This window comes from Pelodiscus sinensis, chromosome 1 (assembly GCF_052426305.1).
Source record: "Pelodiscus sinensis isolate ZL-2025 chromosome 1, ASM5242630v1, whole genome shotgun sequence".
Lineage (NCBI taxonomy): Eukaryota > Metazoa > Chordata > Testudines > Trionychidae > Pelodiscus > Pelodiscus sinensis.
The window spans coordinates 88884516-88911544 of record NC_143052.1 but is presented as its reverse complement, the minus strand read 5'-3'; the positions used below and the strand labels follow the sequence as shown (position 1 = coordinate 88911544).

Genomic DNA, 27029 nt, shown 5'->3' with positions numbered 1-27029 from the left:
GCCTCTAGCTATATTGCTTCAGAAAGAAATTTTATTGCTTCTTCCATTTAGCTTAGATGAAGGGTGGCAGCATGCCCACCAGAGTTAACATGGGGTATGATTGCCCATAGATCAAAGGACACAAAATGGCAGCCATTAACAGCTTTCAGTCTAACAGTTTATATAGCTCCCTTGTGTATTAGAATGGAGACATTTGGTCTCCAGCCAGTCTGTCTGTGGGCCAGTTTCTAAAAACAACCTGGGGAAAGTGTTCTTGCTAGCAGTGTTCCCTGTAAGCTGAGTCCTTGGGTGATCACCCAGGAGATTCAAATGCTGCCCACCTAATTAGCAGAGTGCCCACAGCTCGCAGCATGTGTTTCTGCTGGTGGTGCACATCTGCACATGTCTTGGTGCATATAACAAAATTTATTCTGCACATGGATGGAAACAATTAGAGGGAACATTGCTTGCCAGCTCAGAGTTATGAAGTGGTAGATTCGAGTGTAGTACCCATAACATGCAGTGACAGGTACAACCTGTCCTGTATCTAGCTCTTGCTGACCTTGCCAGCTTGTTTGATCTAATGCCATAGGCTTTATTCCCAATGCAGTCCTTTCAAACAGTGGTGCATGCAATCACATGCATATATGGTCCAGCTTATTTTTTCTTTAGAGAGCAATAAGTTTTTGGAGTAGTGGCTTTTGAACCAGGGGAGGGGACTCTCTTCTTTCCCAGCAGGACTCTGATTGTGAAAAACAACTGTCTTTGAAGGCTGGATTTGCATGGGTATGTGTGCATGTTGTGGATGGGGACAGGCAAATGGAGCTTATCTGGGAACAGAGCAGCCCAAATGTTATGGAATGTCCAGGAAAATAAACTTCCAGACTCCTAGAAACAAAACCAGTTTGGCTAGCGCTCCTCCATTTCAGAATGTTGGTAGCAAGAAAAGCTGTTCAAATCCACACAGACAACACTTATACCACTATGTACTTCACTTCCACAACTAGGGAACTAATCTTAGCAAGGAAATGGCAGGGGAGGTACAGGCAGTCCCCGAGTTATGCGGATCCGACTTATGTCGGATCCGCAGTTACGAACGGGGCTTTTCTCGCCCCGGAGGACTGGAGCGGCGGGATGCCCAGATGCGCTGCAGTCCCGCCGCCCCTGTCCTCCGGGGAGAGAAAAGCTGCTCCACGTCTCCCTGGTCTGCTGGGGGGGGAATCCCCCCAGCAGACCAGGGAGACGCGGAGCAAAGTCGCGGAGCACGCCCGTAGCGGGACAGCCCGGGCGCGCCTGGGCTGCCCCGCTGCGGGCGTGCTCCAAGGCTTTGCTCCCCGTCTCCCTGGTCAGCAGACCAGGGAGACGGAGCAAAGCCGTGGAGGACGCGGGCGGTCCCACCACCCGCATCTCCCTGGTCTGCTGGAGGGGGGTGGTGCAGCTAGTGCCCTCCCTCCCCCCCCCAGCAGACCAGGCTTTTCTTGCCTGCGCCTGGGGTAGAGCAGCTGGGGCTCTGCCGGGTTGGTCCCGCAGCGCCGCTCCTCGGCACTACTGTACCAACCCGGCAGCACCCCAGCTGCTCTGCCCCAGGCGTCCTGATTCAGCCGCTGCTAGTCAGTTTCAGCAGTGGCTGAATCAGGACGCCTGGGGCAGAGCAGCTGGGGTGCTGCTGGGTTGGTCCAGTAGCGCCGAGGAGAGGCGTTACTGGAGCAACCCAGCAGCACCCCAGATGCTCTGCCCCAGGCGTCCCTAAGTCAGCCGCTGCTGAAACTGACCAGGGGCTGACTACAGGAAGCCCGAGGCAGAGTTGCTCTGCCCCGGGCTTCCTGGAATCAGCCGCTGATCAGTTTCAGCAGCAGCTGACTTGGGGACGCCTGGGTTTCTTAAGTTGAATCCGTATGTAAGTCAGAACTGGCGTCCAGATTCAGCCACTGTTGAAACTGATCAGTTTCAGCAGCGGCTGATGCCAGTTCCGACTTACATACAGATTCAACTTAAGAACAAACCTACAGTCCCTATCTTGTACGTAACCCGGGGACTGCCTGTATAGAGATTTCTCTTTGGCGTAGAGAAGAATCCAGTAACAATTTCAATGTTTCATACAACCAGAAGGAAGAATAGTAGCATTAACTGGCCACACTTGGAAATAGATCATATACCTGCATTACTTTCAAGGAATTAGCCAATAGTGGACTATCTTGAGGAAGACTTATGGCAACCAGACCGCCTAATAACCTCAATTGCTGGGGGGCAGATATGCATTCCCTTTGGGTGACATTCAGTTTTAGTGCATGCTTTCCCTGGTCTTCCTTTAATGAGAAGAGGTTGCAAAAATTAGCTCTGGAGCAGGTAATCCCAATAATAATGTTCCCAATTGGCCAAGAGGACTTTGGTTTCCAGAGCTATAAAAGCCACTTTTAACACTTTACATTGCAAAATGCATTAGCTCTTTTCCCATCTTTTCTTTATTTTTAGGATAAAAGGTTTTTAATGGTGCGTTTGCCATGCCCCATATTGCTCCTCTTGGAAGGCTGTGCCAGAACTTCACTCTTGTGATGAGAAACCTTCGTCTTATTCCAAACCTAAACTTGTTGATGACCAGCTTATGTCCATTTTTTTTGTCTCTACATTGGTGCTTATCTTCAATAACTCCTCTCCCTCCTTGGTGTTTATCCCTTTGAAGTATTCATAGAGAGCGATTATAACTCTCCATAGCCTTCTTTTGAGGTGGCTAAAGAAACCAAGTGCCTCAAGTCTCCTCTCATAAGGTACGTTTTCCATTCCTTGAATTATTGTAGTAGCCCTTCTCTGCACTTGATCCAGTTTAAATTCATCTTTCTTAAACATGGGAGATCAAAATTTGACACACTATTCCAGATGAAGTCTGACTCGCGCCTTGTATACTGGTACTAACACTTTCTTGTCTTTACTGGAAATACCTCTCCTGCTGCATCCTAGGACTGCCTTAGCCCTTTTCATGGCTGCATCACATTGGGGGCTCATAGTCATCCTATGATCAACCAATATACCCAGGTCCTTCTCCTCCTCTGCTGCTTCCAACTGAAAAGTCTCCAGCTTATAGCAAACAATTCTTCTTGTTGGTCCCTAAATGTATGACTTTGCCTATTAATTGTATCCTCTTTTTATTACTCCAATTTACGAGATCACCCAGGCCTTCTTGTATGACTTTTCAGTCCTCCTCTATATTGGCTGTACCTCCCAACTTTATATCATCTGCAAATGTTATTAGCACACACCCACTTTTTGTGCCAAGGTCAGTAATAAAAATGTTAAAAAAGATTGGTCCTAAGACCTATCCCTGAGTAATTCCACCTTTCAGCATGACCCATTGTAGTTGCCCCTTTAATCAATTCCTTATCCACCTTTCAATTATAATATGAATCCCCATCTTCTTCAATTTAGCTAATAATTTCCTATGTGGAACTGTATTAAATATCTTACAGAAATCCAAGTAGATTAGATCTATTACATTTCCTTTGTCTAAAAATTCAGTTATCTTCTCAAAGAAAGTGATCAAGGGTCTAGCAAGATCTATTTTTTATAAAACCATGTTGTGTTTTATCTCAATTACCATTCACCTCTGTGTCCTTAGCTATTTTCTCTTTCAAAATTTGTTCCAAGACTTTGCATACAATTGAGGTCAAACTAATTTAGTTTCCTGGATCACTTTTTTCCCCTTTCTTAAAAATATTAACTGTATTAACAATTCTGCAGTCAGAGTATGACCCTCAGCATTTACAGATTTGTTAAAAATCCTTGTTAATGGGATTGCAATTTTATGTGCCATGTCCTTTGATATTTTTGGATGAAAATTATCTGGTTCCTATCGAGATGTTTGATTTTTGGCTTCCACCTCAGATATGGGAGTTTCTGCTTCCATATTCTCATTGCCGTTATCTACCCTGCCATTACCCATAAGCTTTTCCTTAGCCTCATTAAAAACTAAGGGAAAGTATTTGTTTAGGTGTGAGGCCATGCCTACATTATTCTTAATCTCCACCCCATCCTCTGTGCTTAGTGGTCCCGTTTCTTTCCCTGTTTACTTCTTTTTATATGACTATAGAACCTTTTACTCTTGGTTTTAATTTCCTTTACAAGATCCAACTGCTTTGCTTTTGGCAGTTCTCACTTTTCCCCAACATTTTCTAGTTTTCCTTGTGGCTCCATCCCATTGTCCACTCCTTGTAGGCTTTCTGCTTTCTCTTAAAGGAGTGGTTTAGCATGAATTACTGATTGTTAACATTTACTTTGAGCAAAAGATGAGCTTTGATACTGTCTACACTTCTTGAACTTTTCTCTGTGCTACAAATATTATTCATCATACTGAATGCTCATTTCTTTGGGCAAACTTTGCTTTCTATAGCAATACCTCTTGAACAAACATTGAAAAAAAACAACTAAAACCTGAGGTTTCAGTGACTGAAACAGCTTAGAAAAAAACTGTTTTTGTTTCCAGTTTACTTTGTAGACTGTTGGTTTCACTAGCAGCAGTTTCCTCTGTTGCCTTTTATACAGGAGAGAGAAAAATAATTAAACCGAATAATGTGGATTAAAAACATAAAAATGAGCAGGCATACCTTTACTTCCATTTTATGGAATGGGATTAAAGCTGACAATGTTTAGCAGTTGAAATAAAAAAGCAGGACATTCAGGGTGTCTTGAAAAAATTCTTGGGTTTGAATGGGATGTAATAGTCTTGAATGGTGCCTAGCTCTTCTTCTGGCCTTCTGCATAAAGCTGAAGGAGTCCCCACCCATTATGCTTAAGAAATGTATTATTGGGCTTGCCATAGTGCCTAGGAGCCCTAGTAATCAGGACCCCCCCATGCTAGGTGTTGTACAAACACAGAACCAAAAGATAATTTGCTACTAATGATTCTGTTTGCCTATAATAGAAAACTAAGAATTAAAAAGGTAGGGATTCGAAGATAAGGTGATGTAGGTCCTTCTGCCATCTCAAGACAAGTCAACCTCAGGGTGCATCTAGACTGCAAGGTTTTATTGGAAAAATGGCTGTTTTTTCGAAAAAAAAAACCTTGACTTATGTCCACACTGCTATTGCGTTCTTTCGAAAGAAAATCGAAAGAACAGAGGGGTTTTTTCCGACATTGGTAAACCTCATTCTACGAGGAAGAATGCCTTTTTCGAAAGAGCTCTTTCGGAAAAAGGTGTGTGTGGATGGGGAAGAGGGAGTTTTTTCGAAAGAAGAGGAAAGAGGAAAAAGCATAGGTGCCCTGGTAGCTACTTCATCCATAGTAATCACAGCTTACATGCGAGATAGCATCCACACTGAATGGACTCTATCTTCGAAAAAGCAGATCGCTTTTTCAATGTGCTTTTGCTGTGTGGACGCTCTCTTTTGAAAGAAGTTTTTTCAGAAGATCTCTTCCAGAAAAGCTTCTTCAGAAAGAAGCTTGCAGTCTAGACGTAGCCTCAGCATCCTCTTTTAGGTTCTGGGCAGTTTTTCTGTAATGTCTTGCAGTTTGGCAATGAAAGGCTCTTGGACTGCAAGCAGAAGAAATTTGGTGCTTGTTTTTTTTACAAGACTGGGTAGGTAAGAGCCTAGGTTTCAGTTCCCTTGGGGTATGTGCCTCAGCCTTCAGTAGCATGAGCAGTAAACTAGATAATTGGTGTGTTGGTTCTCATCCAATAATTTATTTCCTCTGAGCAACTTCAAAGTGTAATCCTAGAATTAAATCCCCTGTTCCTCCCTGGGACTTTAATTTAGTTTTGTATGCTCAGATGGATCCTCTGTTGAAATATTTCAGTCAGTTTTCTGACCTAAGGGCAGCATTCCTGGCTGTTGTGTGCCCTGCAAGAATAGGTGAAATACAGGCACTTTTATGAGGAGATGCCTGGTTAGCCTTTCATCAAGGTACAGTGTTCATCAAAGCGATGCCTCACTTTTTAGTGAAAGCAATTTAATTTAAATCATGAAATAATTCCACTTTGTCAGTGTGTCCCAGGTCCGTCCCCCCAAGCGAGGAGCAGAAAGGGTGTCAGACCCTAGATTTGGAGAGAGCTGATGAGGTTTTCATCAAACAGAAACTTGGTTTTAGGAAATCAGGTAATGTGTTTGTCCTGTAGAGTGTAACAAAAAGAGAATTACTGTCTGCCTACAGGGTTAGTTTCCTGTCAATTGAAGGAGTACATTGAGGAAGTTTACCTTATTAAGATTAAAATGGTGCCTTGCAGGACTAGGACAAAAGTCTCACTCCATTAGGATGATCTTTGCAACCTGGACAGAGAGATGTTTCTTTTGGAGGTGAGTAACTCAGATGGTTGGCCTTCTCACCATGCTTTTGAATGGCACTTCAGAGTGGATTAAATCATCTGCTGATGTTTGTACTGTGCTTCGAAGAGGCAGAGCGCTAGATAATTCTATATAGCATTAGATATCCTGATTCTGCTATGTCTGATAGTAATTACTACATGTGAGTAGATGCTGCTGCATGTTCCTCAGGCTGCTCTGCCTAAAGATAGTGAATATATACAGCAACTTAAAGGTATGCTGGCTAATTGTTATGTTTTCAACTACATTATTCTGTTTAATTTTTTTCTCTTTCTTGTGTAAAAGACAACAGAGGAAACTGCTGCTAGTGAAACCGACAGTCTACAAACTGGAAACAAATAGTTTTTTTCCCTAATCTGTTTCAAAGACAGAAAACTTGGGTTTTAGGTATGACAACTTTGGATTAAGTAAATCATACAAAAGTTTTATTTTTAAGCAGTTAATAGCATCTTAATGATAGTCTACTATAAAAAGTAAGGTGATCAGATCATTGTAACGCTCCCAATGATAACAGAGTGTGAGCACCAACATCAAGGCAGACTGTTTAAAAATGAGGCTAGTGAGCTGCAAGTTCTAAACTTAGATTTCACCAACCAGCTGCACCAACTGCAAACACCTCATGCTCATTAACAGCCTTAATGCAGTCGCAGATAGTCCCATTGTTTACTCCAGTCTGTCTTGCCATGCAGGTAAGCACATTCTCTGTGTTGGATGGCCCCTTACACCAAGAATCACAGCAATATTCAGGTTACTCCTGATTCCTAAGGACTAATTACTTATCCCAGGGGTTGCTTATGCTTCAGGTCTCACACCAAAGACAATGCTTGTAACCAATCTTACAGTAAATTGTATGAAGACTAATTAAATAGCAAAAAAAAAAATTAGAAAGTGATTTGAAAAGTTAAAGCAAGCAAACATAGTCATGCGAATGAGCAACAGTCTTAGGTTTCAAAAGAAATAATATAGGCTTCTAGCATCAGCAAGCTTTATTTGTCCTTTAGGCTAAAAATAGGGGCTCCCTTGGGATTTATGCCTAGAAACACCTTGCAACCTCCCCCCACTCCAGAATCCAAACAGCATAGAGATACCATGTTACTCCTTTTGCCATGTGCTTTGTCAATGTTCAACTGAGACATGGGGTCCTTAGCCTGAGCTGGTGCCTGGACTGCCAGCATCATAATAATATGCCCCAGTTACACCTAGCAGTCATGTTTCTTCATATTATGTCCTAATGTCCAGGATCCTCTTTTGGGACACCTGTAAGGTGCTGGCTTTTCATTTAATCAAAAAAATTGTAAATAGCTAAAACATTTTTCTTCAGGACATAGGTTAAATCAACATTGCAGAGAAGTTGTTTCCTACAGCAATGGAAGGAGGTTTCCATCAACATAGGTAATCTTTCTGAGTGAGTGACAGTAACTAAGTCAATGGAACAGTTCTGTTAATCTAGCAATGAGGGGTTTTTTTTCACTCCTCCCCCTTCTTAATGTTGGTCATATTGCATGTTTACACCATGTTTGATATGATTCAGTATGGAGTTTAGGGATCCAAAAAGGCACCTGTGATTGGAACTCCATCATAGTACCATTCTTGCCACAGTTTTCCCACTGGAGCGCTGTTCTCACCAAGATTCTAAGTGTTTGAGAGCTGGTTGGAACCAGTTAGGTTCTACCCAGCTTGCTTCAGAGTACAGGTTGAATCTCTCTAGTCCAGAACCCTCAGGACCTGACTGGTGCTGAACCAGATAATTTGCCGAATCCCAGGAGGTCAATATTGTCTAATAGCATTACCAACACTTCCACTGCCTACTGGGCTCTTACAAGACATTTAGGAATAAATTAGAGCTAAATAACAGCACAGAACACTGAGCACCAGGACTAGTGGCTGTAAACAAACTTTATGGGAGAGTGGGAAACTTGGCCAAAACTATGATAAGTGGACATCTGGCTAACTAAGATCATGCTGGACCATGGATGTTGCCAGACCACAGAGTGGCAGACTAGGATTCAACCTGTACATCATATGCCAGGGTACTTTTGCATGGCCATGCAAATGATGGTGGGTCACTGGAGACATTTTATGGCTGGTCAGCGAAGGCTCACAATTCTCTCCTTTTTAGGAAGACAGGCTTTTTTGAAAAGCTGCCACCAATGACATTTTCCCCAGACGGAAATATTCATATTGGGGAGATGGGGTGGGGTAAAGTCAACTGTGAGTCATAGAGACCCAGCATCTGTTTACTTCCCTGGCTCATGAAGCCCTATACCTGTCATCTTGACAGCAACAAAGAGAGGCTATAACTATTGCCTGAGCAGGTACAGAGTGACCATAGAGTGTGCATCTGACATATTAAAGGAAAACTGGAGATACCCAATGACTAGACAAAACCTCAGTAAGTCAGATATTCAAGTTGTTGTTGATGCATGTTGCGTTTGACATAGGACTTGCAAGGCTAAGAAGGAAATGTTACCAGAGGGGTAGAGAGGGAAAGTTCTGTTGACTTTGAGCATCCTTACACTAGGGCCATTGTGGGAACCCAATAAGGTGCTGGATGGATGAGGGATGCCATATGAGCACACTTCCAACAGCGTCTCATAGCCAAATAGTGTGCTGCTTTGTACTAGTTTGTGAATACAGAGTAGATGGACGGGCTATGAATTGTTATGAAGTTTTATGACTTGTAAGAGGGTGTAAGTGGTTCCACGTACTGCTGTTGCACCTCTTTGCATCAGGGAGTGGCGTTTGCTGCCTCCATCTACAAGATATGGCAGCTGGTTCAGGGAAGGGCAGACTATGATGTGCTAGGGGGACAGTTTTTAAATGGATAAATAATAAACAGCTTGGAATGTGGCTTCCCACACCTTTAAACAAACAGGCTAATGTAAAAGCCAGATGTTGTGTTGCAGCATTTTAAGCCAGGGATATGACCTGATCCCTGGGATTCTGGGTTAGCACTGAAGAGCTCCTCCTCTGTCCTAGTATCACCTACCACTACCCTCAGATGAGATTCTTAGCTGGACTGCTGGCTCCTTGTTGGTGTGTCACCTCCTGGGCCTTCTAGACCAGTAGAAGATAAAATCTCTCTGGTGGCCTGGTTGGACTGGGGTTTTCCTTTCAACAGAGGGTGTCAGGGCCTTGAGAAAAGGGTCACGTGGCTTGATAGGTCTTTGCCACAGAGAGGTAATTGATTAAGAGTTTTACCTTTATGTAGTGTTAGTTCAAGAAAATAATTCATGCTTTTTATAAAATAAAACTTTCTTGTGCTGTGATCAACAACACACTACAGTGCAAAAGCAGCTGCAAGGTGCTGGCAGCTCTGGGCTGCATTGGTGTATATGTACTCATAGCAGTTCATATTATTCACTGGGGTTAAGTGGAAGGGATACTATTGCAGGGCATGCTGATGCCTGTGTTGTCAGAGGAGCTGCCTGGTGTCTTGGTGCACATTGTGATACTCCTATCAGACCTTCTGCCTTTGTTCTCAGTCCTTCCAACTTTCCTCTAGCATGTGCTTGCTTCACTCCCTGATCAAACGTGCCTGAGACTCAGAATTCTTGTGCATCCTTGGTCCTTATTATCATGGTCAGTCTGAAATGCCCTAGAGGACACCCCCCAGCTGAGGTCACTGACAGACAACCAGACAAAGAGCCATTAGTGGAAATCAAAGATAAGGGTCACACTCACAAGAGCACACACCATGCTAAGTATATGAGGGTATTTTTCAAATCCTCTAGGCATGGAGGGAGGGAGACCTGAGTGAGTGCGGGTCTTTGAAAGTATAGGGATACTATCCTAAAACTGCTAAACTTACAACGGAGAGTGGTGATCAGGGGTTTCATTTCAGAAAAATTCAGGGGGAGTCAAAGTGGTGCCATTATTTAGTATATTAGTACAGTACATTTAGTACAGTCTTGGCGTTAGGGGAATCTGAATGGGGAGGGAAGGAAAAACAGAAGACATAATGGAGCATATAGACCTATGAAAAGTCTGGGAGAGGTAAGTTGCTCCATGACAAATGTCATCCTTGGCGGTGACACTAGTACTTATTTTGCTCCTCGGGAACATGCGAAACCCCAGAGATGGCAGCTGCTTATGGTGGTTTGCAGTCACCCGGGACCGTATGCTGTTGTCCTCTTCACAGCGATGGTGCCCCTAGAGCTCGCTGCAGATTGGTTTGGGAAAGTGATTTATTGCAATGGGAGAAACAAAGCACCTCGTTCTAGATATTAATGGGCGATGATCAAATATCACTTGCTTTGAAAAATTCAGCAAAACTATGCCAGAGGGCCATCTTGACTGGCCCAAGATGTACCAGAAACTCCAGAAGCAAAGAAGAATTGTTATTGCTGGCTAGTCCTGTGAACCAGTCCAAACCCAGCTCCCTGAGCCAGTAATTTCTTCCTTCCTCCTGAATCTAAGCCTAGAATGCAGATGATTTCTTTTGTGCTTGGACATTCAGATTTCAGAATAAAAATATTATGCTTAGATTAGAAAACTTGCATCCAGTAGGTTTACAGTGATATATCTGCAAAAGCCCATAATTTGAATGCCCAGTTACTAGATTGTTTGCAAGCATTTTATTTAATTTGAATTTCAGTGCTCAGATATTGGTTTGCACAAATTTCATGTGTGGTTTTGAATGCACCGAATTACAGTTGCGTTGTTTTTATTTTACTAGATATTTTTTCTGCCCACATACATTTTTACTTTGAATGCATCAAACATTTCTGCCAAGGTACATATCTGGGAATGCTTTTTTATTCCTTTAAAGTATTCTTTTTGTTATTTTTTTGCCTAGTACTGCCAGTTCTTGCTCTTAAAATAAACTGGCCACTGTAAAACAGAACTCCTTTGTTCTCTGCCCTTACGTGGTCAGCTGCCATTTTAAGAAGAGGAGGAGATGTGAAGTGTTGGGGGCTGTGAAGAAAATTACAAGGCGGCAAAAATTAATGGGGGAAGTAGATTATATCTTCCTGAGTTCCCGTCCTTTCGCTCGGTGTGTGGGATGGGCTTCAAACAACAGTGACCCCATGCAGAAGAGCTAAAAAATATGAGCAGAGTGGTCACTGCCCTAGAGACAGTGGCACTGTGGGATTGTTGCTGAAGGACTGTTAGTAGCTATACAGATAATGCAGCAGCAATATAGAAAATGTACTAGTGGAAGAGTGCTGATAGAGTGTTTATGCTGCTTGGGAAGATGGTTTAACTTGACCCTCAGAGGCTTGGGGTTTTATGGGTTGAATCCAAAATTGAGTGTAAACTCATGCATTCTCTGTGCTGATTGAAGGACAGTTTTAGCAATGAAACTTTGTTATGAAGACCAGGCCTACGTGTAAAACAAAATGGCTACCTACGGACTGAGAATCACAAGGAAATGGTGAAACAATGTTGGTCAGCGTGACAGGCTGTGGATTCAGTCAGCTCACCACCAGCCTGTTAAGTTTTTTGTAGGCATCACTGCAATAGGGAGTGTTAAAGAGGATTTTGAAGGAGGCTATTGAGTGTACTTTGAGATTGTTTTTAGGGAGCTCCTTCTAAATGTGAGGGGTAGGTTGGGGAGAAAATTTAATGAGTGAGTGGCAGAAGATGGTATCATGGGCCAGTTAGTAGTGAAAGTTGACATCCTGATAAGTAATGAGGGATGATTGGTTGGGTGGGGATAGGCTGGGTGGGGATAGACTGGATCCGGCCTGTGGCTCAGTAGGAGCCTCACTGAGGCTTCCTGCCTGCCCTGCCCTTCATGTTGCTCAGAACAGCTGGCTGCAGGGGCCATGTGCTTCTGTGAGCGCTGTGAGCCCGAGCCCCCAACACAATTTCATAACTCCCATTGGCTGGAAACCAATGTGTAGAACTCCTGTTCTTCCTCATTTTTTCTGGAAGAATGGCTCTTGCGCAAGAGGGGGTTCTTGCGCAAAAAGGAGCTATCTACATAGCTCCTTTTTTGTGCAAAAGCCTCTTGAGCAAAAGCGGCTGCTCATTAATTATGGAAATGAAGTGCAGCGATATTCCATACCATGCTTCATTTGCGTAAACTTTTCTGCAAGAAGGCTACAGTGTAGACATAGCCTTAAAGATGTTAGATAGGAAGAACTGGCAATATTTAGATATAGCCTAGATGTGAGGACCTAGAGAGAGTCTGAGTTGAAGATGATGCCCTGGTTATGGGCCTAAGTGACAAGGAAGATGATGGTGTTGTCTACAGTAACTGAGAAAGGAGGTATCCTCTGCATGTCTATTTCACAGTCCAAAAATATTGCCACTAAAAGGTTCTGGAGTTTAATTTTCAAAATACAGTTATTTTGTATAAAGTCCCACTCCCCCCTGGTATAAGAGACCACGCAAAGTTAATTTCTCACCTAATAATTCAGTTTCTACAAGGCACTTTTCAGGAGTCCAAATCTCTCACTCCATTTTGTATAGCTCTGTGAATCACATGATCATGGTATCTTGGTGAGCTAATGGCATCATGACAAAGTACTCTGCCTTCCTGTCATTGGGGATGGCAGGGAGGTCACACAAGGAGGTTCTGAGCAGAAGCAGCTTTGTTACCCAGCAATTTCAGAGGGGTAGCCGTGTTAGTCTGCAATTGAAAAAACTTTAAAAACAATGAATAGTCCTGCAGCCCCTTGGAGACTACCAAAACATGTACAGTAATTCCTCATTTAACACGGTAGATACGTTTCAGAAAATGATGGTGCTAAGTGAAAACGTGTTATGCGGGGTCAATTTTCCCATTGAAAATAGTGGAAAAGGTGGGGGTTGTGTTTCAAATGCACGTGCGCTTGCAGCTCCAGCCTGCACTTGTTAGCAGCTGGGACCGGGACGTAAGATTGGAGGAGAAAAGGGACTGGGTTACAGCAGGCAGGGGAGGTGTTTGGCTCTGGAGAAGGGAAGGGAAGGACAGGGGAGGGGGCCTGCAGCTGGCGGATGGATTTCCCCAGCTGGCCGGTCACCGGCAGCTGTGCAGGGCTTCCTCTGCCTCCCTGCAAAGTGGCAGAGGTTTGCCGCTCGCTGCATCATTCCACGGTGACCCCCTCTGGCCGGACGCAAGGCATCTGGCCAGAGGGGGTCACTGGGGAACTGCGCGGCGAGCGGCAAACCTCTGCCGCTTTGTAAGGAGGCAGAGGAAGCCCCGGGCAGCTGTGCGAAGCTTCCCTTGCCTCCCTGCAAAGCAGCAGAGGTTTGCCGCTTGCTGCGCCGTTCCCCAGTGACCCTCTCTGTCCAGATGCCTTGCGTCCGGCCAGAGGGGGAGGGTCACTGGGGAACGGCGCAGCGAGCGGCAAACCTCTGCTGCTTTGCAGGGAGGCAGGGGAAGCCTTGCGCAGTTGCCATCCACCAGCTGGCCCTAGAGGAAATCATGTTATTGCGGGGACGGGGTCATGTTGTTTGAAAAATGTTCCCTAAAAAAAATTGTGCTATCGTGAAAACATGTTAAGTGGGCACGTGTTAAGTAAGCAATTACTGTAGATGGTATCATGAGCTTTCGTGGGTATAACCCACTTCAGATTAATGGAGTTTAAGAGGTTCAGGTTCCAAATAAATAGCAGAGAAAGAGAGAGGATGGGGAGGGAAGGAATGGAGAAAAACATGGGAAAAGAATAGTCATTTAGAGTGTCCATGCTAAATTAAGCTGACAGAGTGGGTTCTAAGTACTTTTAAGTACCTGCTATTTGACTTTTTATGTCATTAGGATGTGAAATGTAGCAGATAATCCAGTTAAGGTTTTTGTTTAAACCTCTATTGTAAGTATCAAACTTGTAAATAAAATTATGTTCTGCAGATTCCCTTTCAAGTTGGATTTGAAATTGGCTTGTAATAAAATAATATGGAAACTTTGAGATCCATTAATGAGTGTCCATGCAAGTTAAAATGTTCCCCCAAAAGTTTGTGTTACCTTTCTGAATATCTGATTGTGTCCATTAATCCTTCCTCATAGAGACTGTCCAGTTTGGCCAATATACAGGGCAAAGGGGCATTGCTGGCACTTCATGGCATAGATCACATTGGTGGATGTGCAGTTATATGAGCCTCTACTGTGGTGCTTTATGTGGTTGGGTCTTATGATGTCACTTGTATAGACGTGTGGGCAGAGTTGGCACAGGAGTTGATTGCAGGGGTGGGTTCCTGGATGAGTATGATGGAGGTGTGTTGCGTGATTGCTGGAAGGAACTTGCTTGAGGTCAGGGAGTTGTCTGTAAGTGAGGATTGGCCTGTCCCCCAAGGTCTGTGAGTGTGAGGGGTCATTTTCCAGGCGAGGTTGAAGATGGTTGATAATGCGCTGGATGGGTTTATTATCCAAGTAGGTATTTGATAATGCACTGGAGAGATTTCTAATATATTTTTCCATTGAGGTTTATGGGGATTGCAGATCATGACCCTTTTCCCATTGCTACAGGTCCCTTTTCTCCAGGGGAATGTTGTAGTGGAACTGGACTCTGATGCCAGGAAGCTGGGGATGTTCCCCCCAAAACATTTCCTTTCCAGTGTTATCAATAATCTTTTTGAATGTTTTTGATTAGGAGAAACTTTTAAAAAAATCTATTTTATTTTTCATCATTGGTACTTTTCTTGTATACGGTTTATTTGTCTTGGTCAAAGAAACTAAACCAGTCACTGCCACTTTTTATTTCTCATGCACTGGCAAAGTGCTTTTTTGTTTTCATGTAAGCTCATTATTTTTTTAAATGTTATGGGTAAAGCTTTTCAAACATCACTGCTGAGTCTAGGTACTTCAGTTTGTGGGTGCACAATTTGATTAATCTTAGTGGGCCTGATTTTTCAGAAAATGCTGAGCACCTGCTCTCTGAAAATTAGCCACCCAAAATCACTAGGGCTGTGTCTAGACTGCATCCCTTTTCCGTAAAAGGGATGCACATTAGACACATCGCAATTGCAAATGAAGCGGGGATTTAAATCCCCCCCGCTTCATTTGCATAAACATGGCTGCCGCTTTTTTCCGGCTCGGAGCTTTGCCGGAAAAAAGCGCCAGTCTAGACGGGGATCTTTCGGAAAATAAAGCCTTTTCCGAAAGATCCCTTATTCCTCTTAATAAAAGGAATAAGGGATCTTTCGGAAAAGGCTTTATTTTCCGAAAGATCCCCGTCTAGACTGGCGCTTTTTTCCGGCAAAGCTCCGAGCCGGAAAAAAGCGGCAGCCATGTTTATGCAAATGAAGCGGGGGGGATTTAAATCCCCGCTTCATTTGCAATTGCGATGTGTCTAATGTGCATCCCTTTTACGGAAAAGGGATGCAGTCTAGGCACAGCCTATCAGTTTTGGATATCTTGGCCTGAATAATTTATTTAAGGAAGAGAGATGATTTTTTTTAAAGAGCAGGAAGGTGAGATTAGAAATGACGGCCAAATGGAATTTCCAGATTTCTTCGGCTGGGCTAATTAATCCTATGCCTGGGTTAATACTCTAGAATCCTCATCATAGGGCCAACACAGCAGAAATGGAAAAGTCCTATGTATGTCATAGAACTTCAGTGCACTTTGGGATCACCTGAAAGGGATGGTGTCTCATTTTTTTTTACATTGGATTTGTACTGTAGAAATGGATGGGTTTAACTTGTGATTAAGTAGTAATGGGATAGTTTGTCAAATCTCAAGAGTGTTTTTGTGCAAGAGAATAGAAAGAACAGAGGGGTTTTTGCGCAATTGGTATTACTTTTTCTACAATGAAGAAGCCGTTTTGCGAGAGTTATTTTGCAAAAAAGTGTGTGTGGACTGGGAAGAGGAGGTTTTGTGCCAAACGAAAAAAGAGGAAAAAGCTCAGGTGCCCTGGTGGCCATTCTGTGCATACCAATCAGTGCTTACTTTTGAGAGAGCATCCATGCAGTCTGGAGGCTCTCTTTTGCAAAAAAGCACATTGGCTTTTTTGAAGTGCTTTTGCAGTGTGGACATGCTCTTGCGCAAGAAGTTTTTGCAGACGATCTCTTCTGACAAAAGCTTTTTGCGCTAATAGCCTGCAGTCTAGACGTAGCCCTAGTGAGCTACTTGAGCTTTGAATCATGAGGACTGATAACTTTCCATAACTTTATCCAGCTTCATATAATTGCAGATATTATTCTGATCCATTTAACTCTTTTCTAGGACATTTACAAAACTATTTTCCTTAACCAGCCATTCTGTATTACAGGTACCATGGGTAAATTATATGTTGCATAAAAAGCATTTCATTGTATTCATTTGCCTTTCAATTTCACTGCATGCCTTCCTTTCTTGTATTTTGTAAAAGAATAGAGTAACCAAATGCTCTTATTATTTTACTATGGCCTCTTATTTTCCTTTCTATACTGTATTATCCCAGGGCCAAATCCTGCCTGTATGTGTCTCATGCCACTAATCCCAGTGATTTGGACGGACTATTTGCAATGAATAAAATGAGCATGATTTGTACCTTTATTTATTTAAAAAACCCGTTATTTCCTGCAATTATTTTCATTGACTTGCTCTGGACCTCTCCTGAGATACCTTCAGACACTGGCCAGGACTAGAATGACCTCCTTTTACTGGAATTAGACTTAAAAGTGACTGGTGTGATAGCTTTCATTACTCTTGCTTCCTAACACCAATGTACACACTTGATTTTGTTTTTAAACCTCCCGATTGTCAAACTTGAATGCCAAAGTGGACCCTCATGCACAGAGATGCTAGATTCAGCCACCATTGACCACCATTGATCCAAACTGGATCATGGTATATGTGTTAGAGGTCTAAACAGGTGTCAGATAAATCTGCTTATTGCTGACAAGCCCAATTGGAGAGTGATGCAGCTTGTTACAAATGTCACAGATCCATGTGTTGTCTGTTAGAATCCAAGATTACAGACTGCTGCTACTCTTCTTTCTCTCTTTGCTTCCATCCTCTGCATCAAAGCCACTTCATATTGAACTGCACCCTGTGCCACATATTCCCTCCAAATTGGATGAGATTCTGCATGCTCTTTCCCACTTTCATTGATATTGAATGATTTCATATAATTTTGCACACATTGTGGTACAGCCATAAAGGCGATCCCACTTTCTAGCACCATCCTGAATCCCGTTATATAAAATATTCTTAGGGAGATGGTCTCCTCCTATTCTCTTAACATGACTGATCTTTCGCAACCTCCTCTTCTGGATGGTGATTTCTAAATATATAAGTCCAGCACAGAATCTTATGCAGGCATCTCAGCTGGAAGCTGTTTAGTCTTTTGCTCTGCCTAACATATGTAGTCCATGTTACTGAACCATAAAGCAGGGACTTGTGCATACCAGCCTCATACAGTTACCTTTCCCCCTGCGCTCCACCAAAGGCAAACAATAGTGCTACACATACATTGCCTACACAAGCCATGCAGATTCTAAGAAAATCTCAGGCCCCAAATGGTTCTGCCTTGTGTGCCTGTTACAGTGATGTGTGCATTACAAAATGCCACCCACCCACTCCTACACAAACAATTAAACAAAAAAAATCACAGCTCCAAAGCAATACTGAAGATTCTAGAGATTTTTGCAGGTGGCTCAGATGCAATTATCTTCAGAGGGCTTTTATCACGAAGGAACACCAGGAGCACTACAGTTTGCATGCGGCCCTATAATGCCTGGCGCTGCCTTTTGTGGAAGGTAGACGAGGCCGGAGGCTCCTTCCCAGCGTAGAACAGGGGCGATATTTCCATTCGGAGAGGATCCTTGCTGGGAAGTGGGAAGCGGCAGTGCTGAAATTCCCCTCCCTGTGCCACGGGAGGCGCTGTCTAGTGCCCTGGTTCCTCTGTGTAGTTAGCGGGGCCGCTCTCACTCCGCTCCACCCCAGCCCAGCATGCAACGTGCTGGCTCAGTGCCAGGGCTGCTTTGGAAAGCCTCGCACGTGTAGACAGCAGCCGGCCGAGGGCCCACAGGCCTGGGAAAGAGCGCGAGGGTGGGGAACTGGCCCTGTGAGTCACGCGCGCAATGTCCCAGGGCCTCCCTGAAATCCGCACTTATCCCTTAGCAAGAGGCATTGGCTGGTTTTGCCTCGGGCCACGGGGCTGGTGAGTGGTAAGAGGCAGGAGGCTCCGAGCAGCGCAGGGTCCGCGTGTCCAGAGACGCCAGGGAATCTGGTTTCAAACAAGTGCCAGGGTGGCTTCTTGCTCCCCCCCCCCTGGGAAAAGGCGGGGTAAGGCGATTCTTCTCCCGTCGCATCGGGGTGCCACATAGGATCCAGCCTGCCTCGCCCTCCTTCGCTTTGGGCTGGCGAGCTGCGTGGCTAGACATGCTGAGCGGGCTGTCACTTTTCCCAGGGCACTGGAGCTGCCCCCCTCTCTCTCCGCGATCCGAACAGCTGGAGCTAAGAGTCTCAACCAGAAGCAGCCCGACTGGGAGAGCCGAGGTGGAGCGGCAGTTTAATGTTAATCGACTGGGCAGGCAAGCTATGGCCAGCCCCGTGAAATGGGCGCGTGTCCGCAGAGCGCCCCGGGAAGGTGGGAACGTTGCACACCCGCAGACAAGGGAAACTGCCTTTTCCTTTATGTTGTTCGGGTTGATTCCGCGTTACTCAGCTTCCAGGGGGATTTGAGAACGTCAATTAAACCGCGAGGCTTAATTATGGAGTATCCAATTGGATTATTAATGTTATCTCTGCTCTGGCCCTTTTCGTTTAGTTCAGATCCAATTTCGTTTTATGTTGTATTGCTGTTGCTTCATATATATAACAAGAATGATCGCCCCCCTCCTTGGGCTGAGTTCAGGCTCGGTGCCTGCTATCAGCCAGCCAGCCTTTCTGGGCAAACGCGAATCGCCTCAGCTGTGCAAACTCTGCTCCCTCCGTGCTCTCAGCCAGGGCCCCTCAATGCAAATCCCCAGAAAGGAACTAAGTATTTAGGGTAGGGGGCAGCTCGCTAAAGGAAGGTTCAAAACCCGCCTCCTTCGATTCCCTTCCCTCCTTGGGTTCCTTTTTGCCAGGAGCCAAGACTAGTTGCTCTTCTCCTCTTTCACCAGAAGGAGGCACCCTGGGACCGAGAAGAGCCTGCCTATCTCCCCTCCGGTTACGTGATGCTGAAGCTGCCTCAGCCAGTGTCTCTGCACTAGAGGGAAAAGATCTAGAGAGACAGCGGGAGAAGAAATTCCTTTCTTCTTTTTTTTTTTTTTTTTACCCAGAGCCCTTTCTGTATGTGTGCGCCTCTGTGCGTCTGCGTGTGTGAGACTCAAACCCCTTTCCAGAGCTGGGCAACCTGCATCTCCCCACCCCCACTACTGGGTGATTAATACCCATTTTCCTTACACGTCCTCCTCTTCTCCCCCGTTTTCTGTACGGTGGACTTGCAAAGCCCCCCTCCCCCCCGCAACTACCAATTGGGGGATCTGGATTCTTTGCTTTGCCTTCTCTCTCGCTTACTCGCTTTTTGCCGGGTGTTCTTTGATTTGCTTTCCTCTGCTTTCTCTCCCTTCTAGGAAATCTTCTCTGGGATTTTATATTGCAGAGGATTTTTTCCCCATTTGTTCTGAACAATTCTCTCCCCCCACCCCAGACACACCTCGGCGGTGTGAAAGAAGATCTTGAATGAACCTGAAGAAGTTCAGAATGCCTGAGGTGGATTGTTAATTCTGCTTTACAGGAGAAAAAAAGGGGAAAATAACCACCCCAGAGAATTTAAAATTGTTGAAACGGGATTTACTGGTAGGTACATGTGTCTATATTTCACCGTTGCTATGAGATTTAATTGTGCCAGAGGAGTGATGGGAGGGAAAATAATACCCATGACTTAATTAAATAAGGGTCTATATAAATATAATCCCCTGCATTTATAAATATATTTGAGAGGTTAAAAACAAACAAAAACCAAACCAAGCCCCAGAGAGCAAATCGTTGTGTTCGGAAGGTGACTGTGTGGCTGGGCGTTTGCAATTACTCGCAACAAGACACGTTGCAGGTGAAACCAACAACCCTGTGATGCACATCAGCACACCAGCTTCCCTGTGTGCGTGTGTGTGTCCCCACCTTTCCAGAAATACAAAATGCACACACCGTACACAATCAAGCCCCTGCTCAGTCCCAAAGCGGGGTGGGAAGAAAGGGATGGGTAGAGACGGACAGACGTGTCAGCAGCAATGCAGATGGAGATGGTAACTGCATTTGCTAAGTGTTTCTTCCAAGCGATGTGTTGTATTTTGTAAGTCCCTGTGTTGTGTGTGTGGGGAGGGGGAGGGCGGAGGAGAGAGTAGAATGGAGGTGGGAGTAGGGGTCTCTTTTTTTCCTCGCCGATTCACATCTCGTTCGTTTTCCGATCTCGTATCCATGCCTATCCCGGGAATGGTATAATCAGACCGTATTTGAATTATTTATAGACTCGTGCCAGCTGTTTTCGATTCCTCCTGGCTGCATGCACTATTGGGAAACGCGGTTTTCCTCTCGTTCTTTTAGATAATTTCATGTCTTTGTTGGGGATCATTTTTGTCTCCCTCAAACCCCACTAATACAAATATCGATCCTTTCCCCCGTTCAGGTGGGGAACGCTGTGGGAATAATCATGCTTCACAGAAGAACAGCACCGATCTCCAGTTGCTCTGAACCCAACCTCCTCCGCTAGGGCACCAGGAAAAAATAATTATAAGAATTTTACTTGTGAAAAAGCAAAAAGAATGATTGCTTTGGATTTTGCGCTTTGCCAGCCTCCCCGCCCTCTCTGAAGTGAATCTCTTCTTTGAATTTGCACCACTTCAAGACCGAAGATTGACACACAATATTTTTATAGCCAAATCGGATTTTTTTTATCATTTCCCCCATTTGCTCCCCCGATCCCTATTCTTCTTATGTGGATATGCAAGCAAGCAGAGAAGTCTGGATAGTCCCAACATGCTCGCTCCTTTAATCTGTCCGTCTAGAGGTTCTGCTTCTACAAACCAAGGTAGGGAGATTCCTCTTGTTTTTCTTTCAAGGGTGACAGCTCATTGTTGTTCGCTCATTTGTAAAGGGAAACCACACGCGTTATAACAGAGAATTCAGTGCTGTTGTTTTAGGAGCAGCTCTAGCTAAAAGCAAGAATAGTCCTCAGACATGTTGATTCCTCGCCCGGTCTCATCAGATAGGCTGGGGAGAGGGGAAAGAGAATGCTTGAGTTACATACCTTTTAGTGAATGGAGGGGAAAGTTCCATGGGGTTTTTTTGGGGCGGAGGCAGTAGGGAAAGGGGAATTAAGATAATTAAAAATCCAACCCAGGAGAAATTGACTCCCTCTCTCTTCACTGCTCCAGCGGCTCCCTCGTTCATTCCATGCTTCGATTCCCTCCCCGCACCTTATTATTAAGAATGAATGTAAACCTGCTTGTTGCCTCAAAGGATGGTGCATTATCTAGAACCAGGCCTTGGGCAGCACGGGAGGCCTAATGCAGTGAAACGGATCTAAATGGGGACTGAGGCTGGGTGGCCGGTCCCAGGAACAGTGGTTGAAATGAGCCTGGCTGCTGTGTGTGCTTGCGTGCAGGTGAAGGGCTATTTTAAGTCCAAGCACGTCAAGAGCCTTAAAATAAACCTACTAGGCTCTTTATTCAGACGAGTTTTAATGTATCCCCCCGCCCTGGTGCTGGTGTGGCGGTTAAGCACAACTGTGATCTTCTCTCTTTCCCCCTTTCTTACCCTACCCCAATAGCCAGTCTTTTTCTCTGTCTCCGCTCGCACACGCCCTCCTCCGCAAACTGCTACTTACACTGATGCAAAATGGCTATCTTGCAGTTTTAGTGTGCACAGACGAGAGATACCGGTACATGCCCAACTGTAATCTGACATGTGAGTCTTCCTGTAAGATGGTGGCAAGACAAAGGGATACGTGCTCTTGGGGGTGTGCTAATTTATGAGTGTATCTGTTTGCTCTATACGATACCTGCTTTTTTAAATTAAAATCCCTCACCCAACCCGCTGTGTCCTTAGGATTCCTCACACACACCCTATTCTAGGAGCGCGATAAGGAAACTGCCCCTTGCTCCCAGCGAACCGAGGAGGTCTCTGAACCCGGGAGACAATGTAGACCAGCAGCCCCCCAAAAGAAAGGAGACTAGAAGGAAATCAAGAGGCAGAGGCGCTACATGCTGCTGTGGGATTTATTCCCACCACACCCCCTTAGCTTCACAGCGCTGCGCGTCGCTGCCTATGATCTGGGCCAATATGAGGGAGAGAGATGGGATGCGGGGTTGTGTTGGGTGTCAGCCCCAGCAAAAGTGGCACATATCCTCTAGCCTGAGTCATTTAAAATCCCTAGAGGCAGCGGGGAAGGATTCTGCAGCGGCTAGAGGAGGAGCGCGTCCAGGATTGTCTTTTCTCGGTGTCCCCTAGTATTTCTTACGGGCCTGTCCCTTCTCTACTGTGTCTGATTCTTGTGCTGCTCAAACCGAAGGCGATCCCCCCCCCCCCCCCCGGCGAGGGGCAGCTGAGCGGCAGGTCCCCACCTTTGCAGCCACCTTCTCCCAGGCTCTATAAATAGCACTTGCGCCTGGCTCCTGCTCGGTGCCAGCTGACTCCGGCCGCCTCTCTCCGCAGGCGGGAGCCGAAAGTTTACCTGCGCGCGGAGTGGGTGTGTTGGCGGGGGAGGCGAGCTAGCCCGGAGCCATCACCGTTTCCCGAAGCCCCCCCGCGAGGGAGGGGAGGCACATGGGGTGGACAGCCCGGCTCCAGGCTGGGGCAGCCTCGTGCTGCCTTCCCGTTGTAACAGCACCATGGCACACAGGCGGTGTCCACAGCGCGCCGGGCGGGCACGGCCCCCTCCCCACGCCGTGTGACTGGGGCTCCATTCTCTTCCCTGCGCCGAGAGGGGGCTGGCCGAGGAAGGGGGTCGGGTCCTTAGGCCGTACTAAGCGTGGCTGGCGTTTTATTCGTGAGAAACTCGGCGGGAGCCACGCTGCATGCCCCGGAGAGTGACAAGGCAGCCTGTCGCACCGCGCTGGAAGGCTGCTGGCCCCGGGCAGACGCAGCAGTGAGGTGGGGACCGCAGGGTTCCCCGGAGGGTCGCTGCAGCTAATGCTCGGCGCTGGCTGCCGCTCTCTCCTGCTGGGGGCGATAGCGGAGTGCTCGGCAGCCCCGCGTCCCACGCTTTGCCGGCACAGCAGGGCCAGTCCGAGCCCCCTCCCCCGGTCCAAGCCCCGTGCCCGCTCCGGCTGCCCCACGGGCCGCATAACCACGAGGCCGACGCGGAGCTTGGAAAGGGACGGACTGCCTGCTGCTGTGGCCCCCGGCCGGAGAGAGCAGGCTGGCGCTACCCCCTGCCCGGACCACGGCCAAACGCCCCCTCCCCCCCAGCAACTAGCGCAGTGGGGTCTCGAGTGTCAGACCTCTCTCGTGGGCCCGCAGCACAGAGCCGAAGTGGCTGGAGCCCCCCGCCAGCGCAGCTGCAGGGAAAGCGCCGGAGATTGGCACTGGCCGCCCCGCGGGGCGGGGGAGTGGGGCGAGAGGGGGCTGCTGGCAGGCGGTGACCGGGGACTCAGCTCTGCTGCAGCACGAGCTCCCGGCGGCCCGCAGAGCCGGGGCGCGCACCGAGGGGGCAGCTGGGCGGACCTCAGCGAGCAGCCCGCAGCCCCGGTGGCCCGTCACTGGCTGCTCTCCCCGCCCCGCGCGCTCACTTGGGCTTGTCTTGCTCTCCGGGGGAGCGAGCGAGCGAGCGGCGGCGGAGGCAGCCGGGGGGCCGCGCGTGGGAGCGGGCAGACGAGCCCCCACGTGCTGCTGGGGCGGGAGCTGCGGGGCTGGCTCCCGCGGCGTGTGAGCGGGGGCGGGGAATCACCTCGCCGCACACCTGACTCTTCAGGCACTGGGCTCTGCCCATGGGCCCCGCCCCTCGGTTCCTGCCTCAGCTGCCTTTCCTTTCCCGCTCCCCGCGCTGCTCTTCCTTCTCCCTTTGTGTCTGGGTCTCCTGCGCTGCCTCCGCCACCGGCCTCTCCCGCTCGCTCGGCCTTTCGCGCTCCCATCGCTGCCCCTGGCTCTCCCCACGCTCCCTTCGTCTGGAGACGGATTTTTCCCTTCCAGGTGCAAGCGCGCTCGCTGACTGCTCCGGGCTCTCTCCCACCGGGCGGCACAGCCAGGCGGGGCCGCGCACAGACAGGCGGACCCCTGCTCTGGGGAGTGTGAAATGCCCAACCACAGGCCTCGTCTGTCGTGCCTGCTCAGAGACAGGTCCGTCCTCGCCCCTGTCTTGCAGCTAACTTTGCTATAGCCGAAATAAGGAGGGCGCAGGGAGAAAGCTGATCACTGGCCCAGCCCTGGCTCTGGAACGAAAGCAGAGGAGCTGGGGACTATACGGGCTCGGAGCAGAGCAGTGAGAGCCCAGCCACGGATCTATACTCAGTGACTGGAGAAGAGACACTACAGCGATAAGGAGAGAGCCTTGAGGCTGGCTTGGCCAACACATCCCATAAGTGCTGGAACTAGGAGTGAGGGTGTGTGCTGTAGCACCCCCTGACTTGAAGTATTGTCCATTATATATAGAATTTAGTTTGGTTCAATGTCTTACAATTTTTTTTGGAAAAAAATTGTTCCAGCACCTCCTGCATCCTTCCCCAACTTCTTGGGGATGGAAATTTCACTGCTCAGGAGTCTGGGAGAAACATGTCTGGGAGCAGCTGAGGGTTTTGTGTGTGTGTGTGTAGCAGGGAGGAGGTTACTTGCTTCTTAGAGGGCTTGTGAAATGTAGATAGTCACAAACTATGGAAATGTCGGACCTTGCTCTATTGCCATTTTTCTGTTCCTTCTGATTATCTAGTCTTGGCCTTCTACTTTCTCCACCTCCCTCTCTGATAGCCTAGATGCAGAGAGGAGAACACATGCTATGTCTACACTGGCAGCTTCTTGCACAAGAACTGTTTTGCGGAAGAGTTCTTGCGCAAAAAGACTTCCACAAGAGTGTCTCTACACTGGCATGTGCTTTTGCACAAGAGATGTGCTCTCTTGCATAAGAAAGCTCTGATGGTCATTTTAGCCATAGGGGTTTCTTGCACAATACATTTATGTTGCCTGTCTACACTGCCCTCTTGCGCAAGAGGGCTTATTCCTCGTGGGGAGAGGAATAACTCTTCCAGAAGAAGCCCTGTTTTCCGACGCTAAACTGTAAATTTACTTGCGCAAGAATGCGCGTGCAGTGTAGACATCCGGCAAGTTTTTACACAAGAACAGCTGTTCTTGCGCAAGAAGCTGCCAGCGTAGAAGTAGCCCTAGGGTCTGCTTGATGAGGTTCTCTGTGTATGGGAGAAAGGAAAGATTATGCAGGGGCTTCATAATAAGAGGCAGAATTTACGGCTGGACAGAACAGGAGCTTACCTTTGAACAGCTTCAACTTTTACCTTTTTCAATGTTTTTCAGCAAATAGCAGTACAGAGAGACGGTGCAAAGCACAGACACAAGAACATTTCAAATGTCAACTGTGTTCATTCTCTCCACATCTCCTCCCACTACCTTCCCCCAACCTGCTTTGTGGGCCTGATTCTGGTTGTTCACCAGTGGTGGAACAGGAGGTGCATCACTGAGGTAAACAGAGTTACACAGATGTCAAGCCTCTCGGTGTGCACCAGTGTATAGAAGCACAGTAGATAGTATGCTACCTACAGATACATATGTGATATGCTAGTTATACAATAGGACTATAAAAAGGTCCTAAATGGCAAGTGAAGGATTCTGATTAGTGCAGCTATCTCAGGAGACCTCTGCTGATTGGAACTTTTGCTACATCACCCTCTCACATATCCATACACCCATGAAAGAACATTAAGAGACAGCAGGAGAAAAAAAATCACCAAGATCTCTCTCTTTCCTCCAACAGCCTTTTAAATCATTTATTATTTGGTTCGTTTTATCCTAATGTTGGAATATTAACAGCCCTTAAAAATCTTGTCTGTGGGGGAAAAGGTGGTTTTATTTATTTATGCATTTTAAATACCAGTTGGAGTTAAATCAAACCCGTTTCTCCTATGTTTTGTTGCAAAAGAGGCCAGATGACTCTGGAGTCCAGTAGTTAGTGTACTGTGTTGCCCTGTGGAATTATGTTTTGGTTCTGGGTCCTGGACTTTCATTCTTGATACTGGAGCTCAGAGATCTAAGTGTCTCTGCATTGCTGTGTGGGGGGCTTGTGTCTGACTCTCCCATTTCTGTTCTCTCACCCCTCCTTCCAGGCTGGCTCATGATGGGCTTGTTGCACAGCCTACACAGAGCTCTAGGGGTTAGTGTCTTTGCAGTGGGTTTGATTACAAGTTCTGGTCTTATAGAGCACAAGTCGAATTAACCTACACAACTTCAGCTACATCAATTGCACAGCCGAAGTCAAAATAGCTTAATTTGGCTTTTGGTGCAGGCTACACAGCAGGAAGCTGAAGGAAGAACACTCTTCCTTGGACTTCCCTTACTCCTCGTAAAATGAGGGTTACAGGAGTCTGAGTAAGAAGTCCTTCTGCTCGCCATTATTTCAAAATAATGGCTTGCTGTGTAGATGTGCTCTTTGTTAATTCGGAATAACAACAGTTATTCCAAAATAATGCTGCTTTGTAGACATATCCTTACTTCTGAGGCTTGAAGAGTTTAGGAGTAAGCAGAAGTTGGAGTTAATCCCTTAGTTGTTAATGGTCTACATTACCCTGAGAGAAACGTGGGTTCCATTGTGAGTCTGCTGCAACAAGTTCCTTCATCTAACTCAGTGGTTCCCAACCTTTTCCAGATGGGGATCCATTTTGACAATTCAGGAAGACTTGGTGACCCAGAGCAATTCAAAAAATGTGTGAATGGCTCCTTAAAAGCCACCTGGGGAGACACCTGG

At 46.5% G+C, this 27029-nt stretch overlaps 2 protein-coding genes across 4 annotated transcripts in view; both read left to right on the top strand.

Moving 5' to 3' along the window:
* The window catches only part of LOC149525601 (uncharacterized), a 164543-nt gene that overhangs the window by 105596 nt on the left and 31918 nt on the right, over positions 1–27029 (top strand). The window lies entirely within an intron of this gene.
* The window catches only part of GRIN2B (glutamate ionotropic receptor NMDA type subunit 2B), a 348935-nt gene continuing 341055 nt past the window's right edge, over positions 19150–27029 (top strand). For 2 of the 3 annotated variants that reach the window (XR_012905621.2, XM_075935051.2), the window contains exons 1-2: positions 19150–19927; positions 20754–21155. The gene's annotated coding sequence lies outside the window, so the exon portion shown is untranslated. Of the gene's footprint in view, positions 19928–20527; positions 21156–27029 lie in introns of those variants that run through there. The other variant, XM_089780724.1, reaches the window with a different exon arrangement.